This window comes from Gekko japonicus, unplaced genomic scaffold (assembly GCF_001447785.1).
Source record: "Gekko japonicus isolate JY-2015 unplaced genomic scaffold, Gekko_japonicus_V1.1 scaffold812, whole genome shotgun sequence".
Taxonomy (NCBI): Eukaryota; Metazoa; Chordata; class Lepidosauria; order Squamata; family Gekkonidae; genus Gekko; species Gekko japonicus.
The window spans coordinates 380,372-398,257 of record NW_015176474.1 but is presented as its reverse complement, the minus strand read 5'-3'; the positions used below and the strand labels follow the sequence as shown (position 1 = coordinate 398,257).

Below are 17,886 nucleotides of genomic sequence, written 5' to 3'. Positions count from 1 at the left end.
GGCGAGACCCTCGTCCCGGGCGCCCCTCGCAGCCGCAAGGAAGGGGAGGGGGAGGAGGAGGGAGGGGAGGCCGCCGCGCACCTCAAGCTCCCCTGACGCTGCCTCGGCCTCCAGCGCCGCCGCCAGCCCCCGGGGGAGGGGGAGCAGAGGATCGGGGAGGGGGCCCACAAAACGGGCAGGGGGGCCAGGCCCCGTGGGCCCCATGCGTGCTACGGGCCTGCTCCAGGCTTTCCTGGATGTTGTCTGAAAAGTAGTGGGTTCTATGTATGGAGAGGCGGACTACGACATGCTGAACAAGTCACGTTTATTGTAGCACACACACAAGACAAATACTGGCCGGCAAGGGCCAACTATATACACCCACCCCAGACACACCCACAGTCCTACTGGAGGGTTTAAAAGTCTCGCCAAATGTCCAATTGGAGGACTAAAGGTGGCCTAGGATCCTTGGCCCCTGTTGTGTTAGGAACCAAGCTGGGGGTGGAGGACGCTGACCCCTAGTGGTGGTCTGCGGACACAACAGTGCCTCTATCCTAGATCCATTTCAGTCAAGCTTCTGCCCTGGCTATGGGATGGAGATGGCTCTGGTTGCCCTCACGGATGACTTCCGGGGACACCTGGATCGAGGTGGGTTAGCGCTGCTGCTGTTACTTGACTCAACAGTTAAACAAACAGGAATGAGGAGGAATCACAGGCAGAAAACAAAAATAACTCCCCAGAGTTTAAAGCCGACGCTTTCAAATGACTGTACATTTAAAGGAGGGGCAATGAAGGTGACAAATGAGACACCTCAGTCTATCATTCTCTTCTCTAAATTTTAAGAAGGCACAATGAAGGTGACAAAAATGCCACTTCAGTTGTTTATCTCTTCTCTCTATGGCAATGTGATTGAGGATATGAGCCATTTCAGAGCAAAACCTTTCTCAAGAGGTATAGATATCTCCTTCCATAAACAGTAAAATTCAAAGGTGCAATGACGGAGGTGCAATGACCATTATAGGAATAGAGATGGACTCCAATAGCCTGAGGAGAAATCCAAATAACAATAGAACACAATGTAAACGGTGCTTACCTTCATTGTGCCGCCTTTAAATGGTTGCTTGTACTTGGTTTACAGGGGGTTTGTAGCTTGGCAGATTGGAAGGTCTGTGGTTCGGCAGTTCAAAACCCTAGTGCTGTGTGATGGAGTGAGCTCCCACCTCTGACCCCAGCTCCTGCCAACCTAGCAGTTTGAAAGCAAGAAATTGCAAGGAGATAAATAGGTACTGTTTTGGTGGGAAGGTAACAGCCTTCCGTGTGCCTTGGTGTCTAGTCATGCTGACCACATGACCATGGAAACATTCTTGGACAGTGCTGGCTCTTCAGCTTGGAAATGGAAATGAGCACCGCCTCCTAAAGTCAGATTTGACTAGCTTTCAAGCAAGGGAAAACTTTACCTTGTACTTGTTTTAGGGACAAAAAGAACATTAAGGTTTAGAAAGGCCATACTATAGTGCAATGGATAAGGTTAAATGTCACATTTTACATGGATGTTTTAGCTTGTTTATCCTTTTCTGACACAGATGACGGATTTGATGTGGGAAATGATCCTAATTAGAAAATAATAATTTTAGAATTCTATCCCATTGGGTCTCAATGGTTAGTGTAATTTGGGAACCCAAATTATTACAGTTCCTGTCTTTGCACAGAGGAGACCTTCAAACTTCAAGTGGTTATATTCTCAAGAAGGTCGACGCTGCAGGCTGTCCTGTATGTTTAGTTTAGTTTGCTTTTTAGCATTAGGCAACAATGAGAGTCGTACTCGGTATGAATAGGCCATATTTCGTTCAAGAAAACAAATGATGTGTTTCTCTTCTTATGTTTGCAACATCTGCTTTCTCCCCAGGACTTGTTCGTGCATTCCATGAGCTGTTCTTCAACTGTTTCAAACAGCTGCCTGCAGAGAAATCAATCTCTCTCTCTGTTTCTTCTTACTAATATGGAATTTCCTCCTTTTGAAATGATTCCATTCTAGAATCCACAACAGGACAAATACAGTCCTAGGTTGGTTACAGGTTTCCTTGCTAAAATAAACAGGAATGGTATTCCAGTGTACACGTTTGTGGAATAAATATTGGCATAATTTTTGAATGGAATAAAAATGTTTGTCTTTAAGATCCCACAAGATTCCGTGTTTATTTTTCTTGCAACAAACTAACATGGTTATTCTTCAATTATTATTGCTGAGAAAATATAATTTGAAAGGAATGCAGGTTTAATTGGGGTAGAGGGGAGATTGGTTTAGAGTGGTACTAGAGAATATCATCCAGCTCTGAAAAATACTACACAATTCTTTGGGAACTTTTCTCATGTTTTACTAATGATTTCTTATTTTTAGAAGTATTCTGTAGAAGGCTAGGGTTCGGGCTTGAGTTTGGGATGGAAACAGCCTTGGTCACTTTGACTGACAATGTTCATGGGGATACATCCAGTTGGTCAGCCATGTTGGTCTGAAGCAGTACAACAGATTTAGAGTCCAGTGGCATCTTTAAAACCAACAAAGGTTTATTCAAGGTATTTGATAAAGTGTGCATGCACACGAAAGCTCATAGCTTGAATAAACCTTTGTTGGTCTTAAATGTTCATGGGGAAAGTAATAAGGAGATATGTATTCTTATTGATTCTTCTGGATCTTTTGATGGCTTTGTCAAGGTCTGGGGTGCAGGCAGAGGGAAATCCAAGTTCAGAATGGGGTCTTAAGCCAAAAGGAGTGGAGCAGGAACCAAGAGCGAAAGTCAAAATCAAAAACCAGGAGTGAGGTGGTTCAAGCCAGAGTCAGAAGCCGGAGGAGGGTAGCAGGAACCGAGAGCAAAAGTCCAAACCACAAACCAGGAGCAAGGTCATTCAAGCCAGAGTCAGAAGCCGGAGGAGGTCTTGGAACCAGGAGGTGGAGCAAATGCAAGGCGTCATGGAGTTTGATGAGCTTGCTTCCACAAAGGAGCCAGCTTAGAGCCTGAAGCTAAATAGCCCTCTGCTGCTGTTTCCGATTAGTGCAGCGGCACCAGCAGCCAAGCGTCTGTCAAAACTCAGGCCTAACAGACCGTCTGCTGCGCAAACGAGCTACACATCACCTCGTTGCTAAGTCCTGCCAGAGTCAGTCTCGTAAGCGAGCAACTCTCGGGGGCGAGTTGGGAGGGCTTTCCATCTGTGGCTGCTTCTCGTCAACTGTTTCTGAGCCAGGTGCCAGTGCGGGCGGTGATAGCAAATTGCCAATCTCTGCAACTTCAGAGGGGCCAGCTGTGGGTTCTGCTGGAGCTGGCAACGGCCCTTCCTCAGCACCCTTGACAGGCTTTCCATACCATCAACCACAGTATTCTTCTGGAAAAGCTTATTGGATTGGGGACTGGAGGCGGAACTTGCCTTTGGCTCTATTCTTCTTGGCTGGTTGGTTCCACAAGGTGGTGTTGGGAGACAGCTGCTCACCCTATGCTGTTTATTATCTAAATGAAACCACTGTGAGAGTGGTTTAGAGTGAGGTGCTACAAATATCCAGATGATACACATCTCTGTTTCTCACCAGCAACTGAGTCAGATGCATCTATGGAAGCCCACATGGGAAAACCTATGAAAGGATCTTATTATACAAATGAGATGCCTGCAGCTGAAATTTATTCCCTATAGGTGGTAACAGTAGGGATACAGGGTTAGGGTTTGCATGTTAAGGTCAGAGTCAGGACTTCACTTAAGGTTTGTATTGTGTTTTCAGTTAAGGTTAGAGCTTTAGGGTTAAGAATATGTTTCACTATAATTTTTGCTATTAAGAAAATTCAAACTTATTACAGTCAAGACAAGAGCTTTCTCACAAGCCCTGATCTCTGTGTCTTGTGCCTTGGGAGGGGAGGTGGGTGGCGGACCAGAAACAGGGGCTTTTTCAGTGGTGGCACCTTACTGGTGGAATGGCCTTCCCTTCACATGGCTGATAGCTTATTCTCATTTAGGAGTCAGGCCAAAGTATTTCTTTTTACCCAGGTTTTTAATTAAGGGTTGAACTTGTCACACATATATATGTTTTTAAGCCTGCTTCTAGCTTGCTCAGTTTTTATGCTGTTTTAATGTTCATGCTGGTTTTTTAGTAGTTTATTGATTATTTTTATTATGTTTTACCTTATAGAGCCAGTAAGAGGCAGAATAGAAAATTTCAATAAATAAATAAACATGACTACTGTGGGGGCTGAACCCAATTACAAAATATCTGAAATAAATTATTAGGAAGAAGGCAGCTGATTCTGAGAGGTGCTTCCTGCAGATACAAGGCGATGCACCCTAAGTTCTTCCGATGCACCTGCTATTTTAACAAAGTAAAGAAAAGTCAGGGTTGGCTGTTTTGTTTTGGTGAGGACATGTTTCGGGGAATGAGCAAGGAAAAACCTCAGTGGGTGCCACAGCATTTTGGGGACTTCTGTTCTAAGCAAAATCTGCACTCAGGACACTTGCCCCTTCCCACTTAACAGAGCGGCTTTCTCGGTGACCAGCTTGCATCTGCTGTGCCCCTTGGCATGAAAACTGTCATTACCAAGACTTACGTTCCTTTCCTCACCTTCTGTCTTCCTTGTCCTTGAAACGGTCAAAGTCTGACTCCATCTGCATTCAATGCAGGATCCTCGTTTTTCCTTTCAAACCACAGATGACTCATCTTACTGTACTTCGATGTCCTTGTTTCATTCCTGTTGCGTTAGTCATATCAGCCTCATTTGCCCACTGGTTGTATTTTGTCCCGACTTAATCTTCTTTTACGCTAAGTTTCCCGTACATTTATTTGCAAAGTTAATCCCTTGCTGCCACATTCAGGGAAACAAACATCCTAGGGTCAGATGCAACTGTGGGTGAGTCACGTTTTTTTTGTGCTGTCCCCCCCCATGCGCTTAAACAACGAATCGGTGAATCACACCTCCGCACTGAGGGCTCCCTATGGAATTTGCGATGATGCGCATACTGCGAAGGGGGGGGGGACAACAGCACGGAGTTGGGGTGGCCTGATCAGACCATCCTGATGGCCTGAGAGTGCTCTGGAGCGTTCAAACATGGGGAAGTCCGTCCGTGGCCCACCGCAAGCTGTTAACTGCTGGATTTTCCCCAGTGTCTTTTAACTCCACTCCAGACTGCTGCGGGGGACTTCCCAGATGTTGTTGTCTGATCGCGCCCTTTAAATCCGCCCAGCATTCGCACCTATGTCGGGTCTAATTGTGTGTATGATTGCAGCCCTAGGCTCGAACCCACATCCCTGCTGTGGAAGCTCAGTGGGTGACCTTGGGCCAGTCACACACTCTCAGCCTAACCTCCCTCACAGGCTTCTTGTGAAGGTAAAGAGGAGGAGAGGAGAATGATGTGAGCTGCTTTGGGTCCCCACTGGGGGAGAAAGGTGGTTACAATAGCCATCCAGCATCCTTCTTCCAGTGTGATCATTCAGATATCTCTGAACTCTTACAAGGAGAGTATAATGATGGTGACCATCTCCAGCAGTACCAGGAGATATACTGCATCTGGATATAGCAGTTCTGGTTGACATAGCCAATAGCCATTTATGATTATTTTTTAATTAACTCAGCAACTCTCTGCTCACCTAACCCTGAAACGCAGCAGTCAGCTTTGTGGAACATTTCGCTCTAGTGTTAGACTTCCGAGGGTCAGGGAGGGTTGCCAGCCTCCAGGTAGGCCTCCCAGAATTACAATTGGTCTGCAGGCAACAGAGATTAGTTCCTTTGGAGAAAATGCTTTGGCGAGTGGACTCTATAACATCACACCCTCCTGCAGTCCCTTGCCTTCCTCAGGCTCCACCCCCCAAATCTTGAGAAATTTCCCAACCCGCAACTGGCAACCCTGGGTTCCGGTGACCAGGAAGCTGCTCTTCTGGCCCGGGAGTTCCATGGGTCTATCTAGCCAGGATGGTGTAGTGGGAGAGCCAGTCTGCTGTACTGATTAAGTGTGTGGACTCTAATCTGGGAGAACTGGGTTTGATTCCCTGCTCCTCCACTTGCACCTGGCTGGATGACCTTGGGCAAGCCATAGTTCTGTCAGAGCTGTTCTTGAAAAGAGCAGTTTCTGTCAGAGCTCTCTCAGCCCCACCTACCTCACAGGTATCTGTTGTGGGGAGGGAAAGGAAAAGGAGTCTGTAAGCTGCTCTGAGACTCCTTTCGGTAGTGAAGGGCGGGGTATACATCTAATCTCCTCCTCCTCCTCCTCCTCCTCTGGTGTTACTAAGTGAGGGGAGATTTCCCAGCTATTTATTCCTCCATGAATCCTCAAAGGCCCCAAACCTGTGCTTTCTTAATACAGAGCCTTCCTGCGAGTAGTTTCAAGGCAGGCAAGCCTGCCAGCGGCCTGAGCAGTGTTGAGATAGAGTTGCACTTTTGCAGAAAGCAGCTCTTGGTGAGTCCCTTGTAAGCCCCTATTTGTGCAATCATTGGTGCTTAGCAAAATTGCTGCCATAATCTGAGAAATAACGGCAGCCACACGTCAGGCTCACACAGAGAGGCTGGTTTATGGACAAGGTGCTTTTGTGTGTGACTGCTGCTGAAATGCACTTTCATTGGCAGCCCCACGTATTCCAGAAGTGGGCACCATAAAACCAGGTTCCGAAACCATCCCCCACGCACATATGAGGACACAAAAGTGATGCTCATCTTGATCTGTGCCACTGCCAAAGGCCACAGGCAATAAGTTAGGGGAGTAATAAGTGAAGGGGAGTTTGGCTGTACGTGGGCAATAACAACCCGACTGCCCATGCACAGCAGTCTTATTAGGAGAAACCTAATAATGCATGCTTCCTAGCAGTGTCGTGAAGTTAAACGATATCAGAGATGAACAATGCACTATCCTAGGCCATGACTCCGAGGCCTGTGGAGAACTCTCTTCATCAAGCAGCTGTTATCGGGCTGGATGATTGCTCATGGCAGGTCGCTGTCAGATCGCAACTGCCATCACCCCCGATCAGCTTGAGCAAGAAGCATCTGGTCATTACCGCCACTTCATTCATCAAAGCAATTTGAAGGCATCATTTTGCAGCTGCCGAGCATAAGCCACACTACCGCGGGTGTGTGTGTGTGTGTGTTTCATATTTGCATGATATTACAACACAAATCCTTCTGGTGATTAAGAAACACAAAACTGTACAGGATAGAATTTTTGTTAGCATCAAATGACTCCTTAAAACCTAAACCTGTAAAGGCAAATTTCCCAAAAAAAAACCAACCCGCCCCTTCCTATCCCCTACACTGAAATAAGGCAACAGCTTCCTTTCATAAGAAAAAGGTAAAATTGTCCTGTAGCTTTCAAATGAATTGTAACAGGAAAGAAAACAAATCTAAAATGAGAGAAGCAAAGGAATACAGAGGGCAGGCAGGATCTTTTACTCGGCAGAGCAAAATGTTGTTTCTAAGGTTCGCCAAAGATTTCGGCAAGCACGGGTAAATATAAAGATCAAAGTGATTAGTAAAAATAGCTAATAATGGAAAGGAGTAAAGAGTTAGGATGGCAACTAAGACGTAAGCTAATATACCTTCAAGATACTTTGGTGACAAGCCCTGCTGCACTGGAGTTGTGGCTTGCCTGAAACGGTCACATATATATTTCACTAATTGTTGCAACTTTCCCCAATATTTTTGCTTACTAGCAGACATCTGGCGTATGTGGATAAGGTTCCACTGAGTCAAATGGCACAGAACTACCATTAGGGTAGCCAACCTCCAGGTGGCACCTGGAGTTCTCCTGCTGTTACAACTGACGACCGAGATCAGTTCCCCTGGAGAAAATAGCTTCCTGTTAAAGGGTGGACTCTATGGCATTATACCCTGCTGAGGTTCCTCCCCTCCCCGAATCCCGCTTTCCCCAGGCTCCACCCCCCCAAATCTCCAGGTATTTCCCAACCCAGAGCTGACAACCCTTCTTACCGTTTTAGAACTTTGCTTGCTAAACACTTAGAAGCAGGAAAAATTGAGAACCATTAAAAATAAATTCCCATATTTTGTCCATCATTTTACTGTAAATCTCTCTTTCATTTGATGATGTGAAGTCTTTAGCTAAACTGAGTAAGGCTGCTGATTTATACCTTCCCAGGCAGTAAGCCCCAGTCAGTGGAGGCTAACTTCTAAATCCAGGATGGGGGCAAAGCTGCAAAGTGTCAGCAATAAACTCCAACTTCCCCTCCCCCCCGGTCCTTTATAGTTCCCCCCCCTGTTCTGAGATGATCCATGGTATACCTTTACCCATGGCTCAGCTGGGAAGGCAGAAAGGGGAGTTGTCCGGCTGCAGGGGGGTTGGTACAATTGTCAGGACAGGGGCGGGTGGAGACAGGGACAGCAGCAATGGGTACCCGGATGAGGCCTGCAGATACTGTCCTCACTTGCTGCCACCCTGATTACTGCTACCCCATAGGGAAGCAGCCATAACAACATGTGTTTACATCTGAGAACATATTTGGCATTCCAAATCATCCTTTCCCATGTTTTGCCTGCAGGACCTGTTACAATTCCTGCAAGATGGAGCTCTTCCACCAGGCCTTTACTTGAGGCAGGGGGCATCCACTTGATCTGGCCTCCCCTCCAGTGACCGCAGTTCCAAGAAGCCGGGCGGGTCCACAATACTATCCGTTGAGGCATGTTATTGTCTCAGTTTAGGGTGTTTTTAATTGATTTTAACTGGATTGTTATAATGTGCTTTGTTGTTTTATTGTAAGTCTACTCTAATTGCAAATCTTAACTGTAAATTATGAATTGTTTTAATTGCAAATCTGCATTATTGTAAACATATGTGTTGTTACCCCCCCTGAGCCTACATTGTGGGGAGAGCAGGATATAACGCTAACAAACAAACATACAAACAAAGAAATAAATGTAATTTTTAAAATACCTCCTAATTGTTGTTGTTGTTGTTCAGTCGCACAATCGAGTCTGACTCTTTGCGACCCCATGCACCACATCACACCAGGCCCTCCTGTCTTCCGTCGTGCTCCGGAGTTTGCTTAATTTCATGTTCATTGCAGCAATAACACTGTCTAACCATCTCATCCTTTGCCGTCCCCTTCTTCCTTTTAATAAAAGTTTGGCCATTGTCTTGAGGGATGATCAAGTATTAAAATTCGTATGTTACAAAACAAAAAATAAAACTGTTAATAGAATATTGGTTGTAGCTGCGTTGCTCCTGTCTCTAGAAAGGAGATACTCAGCCTTGGCCATGCCTAGAGATACTCTTAAAGTATTCTGATTAATAACCTGAACACTATTTTTTCACAGATTGTGGTGGTCCTTACTTAGTTGAAGCCCTAAATATTTAAGTGATTGGATTTCCCTTTCATGTTGTCTTAACCTCATTTTCTGAGACAAATCTCTTTAAACACCATTGCCTCAATTTGTTGATTTATAACCAGAAATTTCTTAATAAATCTTCATAAGGTCCAGTAATGCTCTCCCCGGAATGTTCTATGTTTGATAAAAATCATGCATTGTCATTGGCATAAACTAATTTTGTACTAATTGTTTCTCTTGTATGCACAATATAGCTCTACACCTTCTAATATAGATACCAAGAGATTCTACTGAAATTACAAATAGGAAAGTTGAGGTTGGTCATTATGGTCTATTGGTTCAGAGTGCGTTGAAAAGTTTAATATAAAATTGTCCTCTAGGAGTCTTGATTTAGGATTCTTATAAGTCATTCAATTCATTTTTAAAAAGAGCCCCTGTAAACCCCCCAGGATTAGGGCCCATTTCTTCACCCAGGCATTCCACCATTCTCCAGCCTCTCCAATAAAAAGCTGACACTGGGAACACATAAGGTGGTTCTTTGACACCCAGATTGCTCACAAGAACAGAGTCCCAGGTTTAAATGTCCAAACACAGCCTGGAGGTCCTTACAGACTCCACAATCAAGGCTCCACCAGAGACTCCATCAAGGCTCTGGGCCTGCTCCCTAGCCTGGATTTCCGCCTTGTTGTTGTTCAGTCGCACAGTCGAGTCCGACTCTTCGCGACCCCATGGATCATCTCCCGCCAGGCCCTCCTGTCTTCCGCCGTCCTCTGAAGTTGGCTCAATTTCATATTCGTTGCATCGATGACACTGTCTAACCATCTCATCCTTTGCCGTCCCCGTCTTCTTTGACCTTCAATCTTTCCCAGCATCAGGGTCTTCTCCAGGGAGTGCTCCCTTCTCATTTGGTGGCCAAAGTATTTGAGCTTCAGTTTCATTATCTGGCCTTCCAGGGAACAGTCAGGGTTGATTTCTTTTAGGATTGACTGATTTGATCTTTTTGCAGTCCAAGGGACTCTCAAGAGTCTTCTCCAGCACCATAGTTCAAAAGAATCTATTCTTCGGCGCTCGGCCTTCCTTATAGTCCAACTCTCGCAGCCATACATGACTACTGGGAATACCATTGCTTTGACCATGCGGACTTTTGTTGGCAGGGTGATGTCTCTACTTTTTATCATGCTGTTTAGGTTTGCCATCGCTTTCCCCCGATTTTCTTCAGTTTAAGTCTGAATTTTGCAATGAGTAGCTCATGATCTGAACCACAGTCAGCTCCAGGTCTTGTTTTTACTGACTAGATAGAGCTTCTCCATCTTTGACTGCAAATTATATAGTCAATCTGATTGCGGTGTTACCCATCTGGTGATGTCCATGTGTAGAGTCGCCTCTTAGGTTGTTGGAAAAGGGTGTTCGCTATGACCAGTGTGTTCTCTTGACAAAACTCTGTTAACCTTTGCCCTGCTTCATTTTGCTTTCCAAGGCCAAACTTGTCTGTTATTCCAGTTACCTTTTCACTTCCTACTTTAGCATTCCAGTCCCCTATGATGATGAGGACATCATTTTTTGGTGTTAGTTCTAGGAGGTGTTGTAGGTCTTCATAGAACCGGTCTACTTCAGCCTCTTCTGCATCAGTGGTTGGGGCATAGACTTGGATTACTGTGATGTTGAATGGTTTGCCTTGGAATCGGACAGAAATCATTCTGTCATTTTTGAGATTGTATCCCAGTACTGCCTTTTGCACTCTCTTGTTGACTATAAAGGCCACACCATTTTTTCTACGAGATTCCTGGCCACAGTAGTAGATATAATGGTCTTCTGAGTTAAATTCGCCCATTCCTGTCCACTTTAGTTCACTGATTCCTAGGATATCGATGTTCAGTCTTGCCATCTCATTTTTGACCACGTCAGGCTTACCTTGATTCATAGATCTTACATTCCAGGTTCCTATGTAGTATTGTTCTTTGCAGCATTGGACTTTCCTTTCACCATCAGACACATCCACAACTGAGGGTCCTTTCGGCTTTGGCCCAGCCGCTTCACTCTTTCTGGGGTTACTTGTACTTGCCCTCTGCTCTTCCTCAGTAGCATATTGGACACCTTCCGACCTGAGGGGCTCATCTTCCGGCGTCATATCTTTTAGCCTTTTGGTACTTTCCATGAGGTTTTCTTGGCAAAAGTACTGGAGTGGGTTGCCATTTCCTTCTCCAGGGTTTCCGCCTAGGATTCCATAATTGTTTCTTCTTGCTGCTACATGCTTGCCACAGGGTTAGGTTTAGAGGTAAGCCCCCAGAGAGTAACTTGCCAGGGATGCTGCCTCTCTAGTACATGGGACGGCCTGGTCCCTTCTGACCTCCACTATCCCACATCTTGACAGCTGACTTACTGCTTCTCTCAGCCAGCTCTCTCCACTTTCTCCCTTCCTCCTGTTCTGTCCTTTTATTCTCCTTCCATGCCCACTCCCAGGCTGTCTTGACTACATTAGTAGCCCTTAACTCCCAAGGCTAGGGTTGCCAAGTCCTTTGTACTCACTGGCGGGGGACTGTCTCTTGGTTCCAGGAGTTGCTGCGGGACCTGTGCACGCGCGCCACCTGCACGTCACAGGAAGTGACGCACGACGTAGAGCACGTTGGGGGCGTGGCCCCGATGGGCAGAGGGAAAACCATAAAGTTTTCCCTCTGCTGATCGGGGCCACGCCCCCAACGTGCTCTACGTGGTTGCGTCACCTCCGGTGACACAGCCACGCTGCGCTTCAAGGGGCGGGGTCCCCCCGGGGCCCAATTCCGTGGCAGCAGAAATCGGGCCTCCAAAGCGGGGGTTTACCCGCCCCCTGCCCCCACTTGGCAGCCCTACCCAAGGCGGTCCTTACTTCATAGGCAGCCTTTACCCCTGGGGAGGCTGGCAATTTTTGGCCTGGCCACACTGCCTACTCTTTAGGTGCCTTTGGAGCCCAGCTCTGATTTTCCCTCCTTGGGAAAGTGCACTCTCTTTGGGAGTTATTACTGGATTCCCCCACTGGACACCGTGACCCAGCCTGCCGTGGAGTGTGACAGTCCCCAACATTAAAGTGCAATCCTTTGTAGAGCTACACCCTTCTAAATCCATTGACGTAAACTGACTTAGGTATAACTGTTTAGGATTGCATTGTAAACTGTTGCACAAAGCAAACTGTTGCACAAAAAATACTTCTGCTCAAGTCTATCAAAAGCCCTTTTGAAATTCCAGACCAGCAACATAATGGGCAATTCTTGAAGAAGTGAAATGTTGGGTACATAGGTTAATGGTCACACAGCATTAAAAAATTGCTCCTCATCATTAAATTGTAGCATTTTCTTAAATATTTTGCTCAAGTGTTCTAAAGGGATTTTTTAAAGTATGACATTAACAATGTAGCATTATTTCAAAATAGCAGGGTGAGTTCCATGTATGTATCAAAAAAAGGGTAGCTAACATATTTGTTTGATATTGACTTTTAGAAAATGTTTATTGTAGATCCTGAGGTAATGTATGTCACAATATATTGAAGGTTTGGAATTGCTGTGGTTTGTTAATTTTTTCTCTAGGGACTTTTCATTACTACAGCAGTCAAGTCATAGTAACTACTGCTCAGTGGTAAATTATATCAAAACAGAAAAGCAATTGGGGGGGGAAAGGAAATGAAAATGTTAAGAGGTTAAGTACAAAGAAACTAGAATGGTCATCTTAAAAAATATACATTGACTTCAGGATTATGATAGCATAGTACAAAAAAGAATATAGCTAAAACTGCAATAGGAGGCAGGGCATTGTATTTATCTTCGTCTCTGCCTTACTGAAACTCTCCTGTTTATCTCTCTTGACATTGGTGTGTTTATACTATAGGAGATACATGGTACCTGGTATCTAGGAACCATAATATTAAGGTATCACACCACAGAGCTGTATTTTAGGAATGTATGTTTTCATGGTTTGAAATGGAACAAAATTTTATCAATACAACCTTTTTTACAAAGATTTTCTTGTTAGAATTTTACATTTGTGTCTTGTTTATGCTGGTGCAGCTTCATACACCTACAATCATCTATGTTGGAAGGGATGCGGAGCAGTCAGTGATTTCTTCCACTGTTGGTGGGAGTGCCCAAAAATACAGTATTACTGGAAGCAAGTGATAGAGGAAATCTTTGCAATCACTTCTCAAAAACTTCCTCTAGACCCAACAGTAATCTTATTACAACTAGTAGACGGAGGATCCCAGAATATAAACATATCAACTCACCTCTACTCTACTGGCCACCGCAAGATTGACCATGGCAGCTGCTTGGAAAGCCCCAGACCCACCAGACATCAAAACATGGAGACAAAAGTGTTGGGACCATTTTGTAATGGATAGGATTGCAGAAACATACACAGATAAATCACACAAACCCTTAACCATACACAATACCTTCGTTAAACATGGTTTTCGTTCATTCAATACATGGTAGAACATGACATAATCCCTCACAATCCTCGATACATAGAATGGCTGAGCTTCTAAACTCTTTTTAACATAGATTGTTAATTTTACTGGGTTATAATAATTACTTATTGAGCTTCGTAATGAAATGGAGTATCTATATACTAATACTGAAGTCGCCCCCTGGTGTGCGGATAGCTAAATCCGCGCACCGGGGGCACCCGGGGGGGAGGGAGAGTTTTGTGCACATGTGGGGCGGTCCCCAGGTGTGCACAAAAATCTAAAAAGGGGGAAAAAATATCGGGGGGATATTTAAATCCCCCAAAAAGTAACAGAGCGCCCCCTGCGCATGCATAGGGAACGCTCTTGGAATGGCTTTGCCGCCACCACCAGGGAGGGAGATGGGAAGGGGGCGGGAGAAGGCTTGGGTGGCCAGCGGCTGTAAGCTGCTCAGCCAAGCCCCGGCTGTGCTCCCCGGACCCCCGGTCCCCACTACCTCTGCCCCACCCCCCTGGCTCTGTCGTCTCTCGCCTCTCTTGGCACGTCGAAGAAAAGGCACTGCTGCCCAAATGGACTCTACTCGCAAACTGCTCAAGGCACAGAGGAGCTCATGGGAAAGCAGAGACTTGAGAGGGGCCAGCTGGCGCCGGGGTGGGAAAGGTTCAGTCGCTGAACTCCAGCTCATCACCCACCCACCCACAGCCGAGCCCTTGCTGCCATCCGCCATCTTCCTTTCCCCGCATTCGGGCGGGGCTGGGCAGAGAGAGTTCTACATGCGGAACACCATGGGACTTGCTTCCAAGTCAGCATGCTCAGGATCCTCCTGGATGCGGCCTCTCTCCCCGTGCTTATTTGCTCAGTGGCCAGAGGGTATTCTCTTTCGCGTCCGATTTTGAGGCGGGAGGGGAGAAGGCGAGCGCGGTGGAGTGTGCGGGAGGGGGGGATCGAGTCCCAAGTTCAGCCAGGCCGGTAAAGGGGGGGGTAACTCGGTAGTAAGCACTGCAGACACCTGGAAGGATCGGGCCGCCTTGCATGGGTGGATGGAAGACAGCTGAGGAGGCTGTGCTCTCCTGCAAACGGGAAAGAAGAATTTTCGGGGGGGGGAGAAGAGGAGGAAAGAATCCCTCTTCCTGCATTGCATTTTGACCCCCATGGATCCTCCCTCCCGCCGCTGCTTAAAAATCACCCAGCCCCAGAGGGAGAAGACGGGAGGATGAAGAAAAGGTTTAACTGGGGGAGGGGGGAGATAAGAACTAGGGGAGAAATGCAGACAAGAAAGCTACAAACCCCATCCTTTCCATGTTTACATTTCTCACTAGCCACGCTTGCCCTCCTCCCTCTTCCTTTTCTCCAAGCCCCACCTGGAGGTTGGCAACCAGGTAATTGGGTACATGGGGGGGGGCTCCAGAAGGTAGCCCTGCCTAGGGCACCAAAAAACCTCGGGCTGGCCCTGGCCATGGGTGCCAGGGACAGGGGCGGGGGGCGGGGAGAAGGCTTACTGTGGCTGCTTCCTTCTCCTCCCGTGGAGCGTCTCCCCCCCCTCCGCGAGTATCGCGGGTCCCCCTTCTTGTCAAGTATAATATGTCTGACTGCTGCACTACTGAATATATGGTTAATGCTTTATATACGGTTGACAACTTTAATGTTTTATATTCTGTTTGATTTGTTTAAAGGGGAAAAAATAAAGTGCTACTGGACTAAAAAAATACATTACAATTTTTAACAAGGAAATTGATTTTTCATGGCAGTATATGAACATGATCCAGCCAAAGCAATGCACTGTTTGAGAATTAAGCATGTGTTTTAACTTCCCACCAAAATAAAGATCAAGGAGAAGATGATACAGCCAAATTCTAATTGTTTGTCAGGCTTATTGAGTTCAGTTTTGTATACCCTTAACTGCCTTCCATAAAAAATCAATGGTCCCTAAAATGCTTCACTTCAGCAGATCATGCCTGATTTATAGGGTTGCCAGCTCCAGATTGGGAAATACCTGGAGATTTGGTGGTCGGAGCCTGAGGACAGCCGGGTTTGGGGAGGGGAGAGACTTCAGTGGGGAATATTGCCATAGGCTCCACCTTCCAAAGCAGCCATTTTCTCCAGATAAACTGATCAGTTTACCTGGAGAAAATGGCTGCTTTGGAAGGCATTTCCAGAGTGGCTTAATGACTGTCTCAGGGAAGAAAAGAGGAAGAGGAGCAGATACTAAACCAAGAAGTAACTTTGTTGATCTAACCAAGATACTAAATAGCTAAGGATTACAAAATGATAACAATCCAAGCCAGTGAAGTTGCACTATTCAATGGCAACAATGCAGTAGCAATTTACTTATGGTAATCCAATAAAACCATTCACTTTTGCACAATCCCCAGTGTTCAGGTGTATTACTTTAAGCTAATACTGAACAAAAGTTACTTTTTACTGAAACTGTATTCTTCTCACATGATGGCTATTCCAGAGAAATTAACCTGGAAAGAAGAGATTGTGCAAAAAGGAACCAGAAGATGTGAAGGAAAGAGTGGGGAAGTATTTTCAGGATAGGAAAGGAACGAGTCCCTAACCAAGTGGGAATGCTATGGGAGAAAACCAACTGGCTGATTGGCCAAGCATGTAGAGGGTTAAACTGAGAGTAGGAGTGGGTAGAAAGACATGGAGGGCCAATTCCAGGGAAGGGAAGCAGAACAAGAGAAAGAAAAATCATGTTCTACTTGTCTTGATGAGAAAGTCCAGTAGTTTCATGTCTATAGTGATGGAATAAGTGCTGGAGCAGAACCAATTACAAGAATGGATGGCTTGGCATGACGTTTTTGTGTACCTGAATTTATCTGGTCTCAGATAATGGAAGCAGTGCCATAGGCCTAAACTGATGCAATTTTAGGATCCTCAGTGCCATTGGGTCAGACTTCAAAATCTGTCTGCTTATTAGCAAAATTGGTAGAACTTTGCAATCGATGGAACTTTAGGATCCAAGACCCCAAGTTGCCATAGGATGATTTAGACCTCTTATTGGAGGAGATACTAGTGAGTGCCCAAGTGATGTAACAAGATTGGGAGACACGTGTAGTTGCAAATGACTGAGATAATTTGAGTGGCAGGCATAACTCAGACCTGTTGACAATGATCAGGAGATGGGCAGATTGTCCTTCCTGGGTGCTTTGATTGTATTTCCAGAGAAGTCTAAATTGTAAGGGAGATTCTGAGAGGGTAGATTATTGTCCTGTAAACAAGGATCCTTACTCATTGCCCTGGTGTGAGGGATCTGGGAAGACCACACAAAAACCCTTAATTAATGTGCCTCTGAGTTCTTATGGCAACCAGGCTACTTCCTCTAGAAAGTGCCTGAGAAAATAAATGCCTTAATCCATATGCTCTTATTTGATAACAGAAAGATGGAATCATCCAGGCTTCTGAATTCACTAAACCAAAAGATCTTGGGGTGCAAAAAGCCATGGAGCCTACAGGAAGAACAATGTGAAGACAGAATTTCACTTAAAACGTTAATAATGGGTACAACTTTGATCCTTATAAAAGACTCTAGACTTCCACAGTCGATCACTTCAAAGGTACATGTCAGCAAGGGAAAATGTGGCAAGAAGCAGGCATTTGCATTTTAGTGAGCTTTGGACAAAAGGAAAGTTGGTAATGACTATTGAATGTGCCTTTCTTAGGACTGCTATTGAGCAGGAATGTTAAGAAAACAAAGACATTGTGTAGGTGATTCCATTTACTTGTTATTCTAGATCCATTGATGATTTAGTGAATAAAAAAGGGCTTCTGTAATGCTTGAGGCACACATGCTGCTGTATCCTATCCTGTTTAATAGGCATTATTCCTATTTTCCTGGCTGGGCTCGTTGGTTTAACTTAAAACAAGGGTTTATAAATACACCATGAGCAACGTCTAAAGTAACACATTATTGTGCTAGCTAGCCATTACTCAAGTGTACTCCAGTGCACAATTAAAAATAAACCCACAGAGATGGAAACAAGGACCCCCTTAGATGAATTGCCTCATATTGCTCATAAAAATCTTCGGTAGGCAGACATCGTATTCATTCCTTCAGCTTTTTTCCCAGTGGAGCATTATGTAGTAGCACGTATTTAACAAAGCTTCCCTCTTCCTTTCAAGATTAGTGAAGAGGCCAGAATGGCTAATAATTTAGAGGAGAATTTCCATACT

The 17,886-nt window shown here is 45.4% G+C and overlaps 1 long non-coding RNA gene across 1 annotated transcript in view; it reads left to right on the top strand.

Moving 5' to 3' along the window:
* Window positions 1-2,156, top strand: part of LOC107123840 — a 4,953-nt gene extending 2,797 nt beyond the window's left edge. Inside the window, exon 3 of the long non-coding RNA XR_001482958.1 lies at window positions 1,886-2,156. This is a non-coding gene — a long non-coding RNA (uncharacterized LOC107123840). The remainder of the gene's footprint in view (window positions 1-1,885) is intronic.
* Window positions 2,157-17,886: the final 15,730 nt, after the last annotated feature.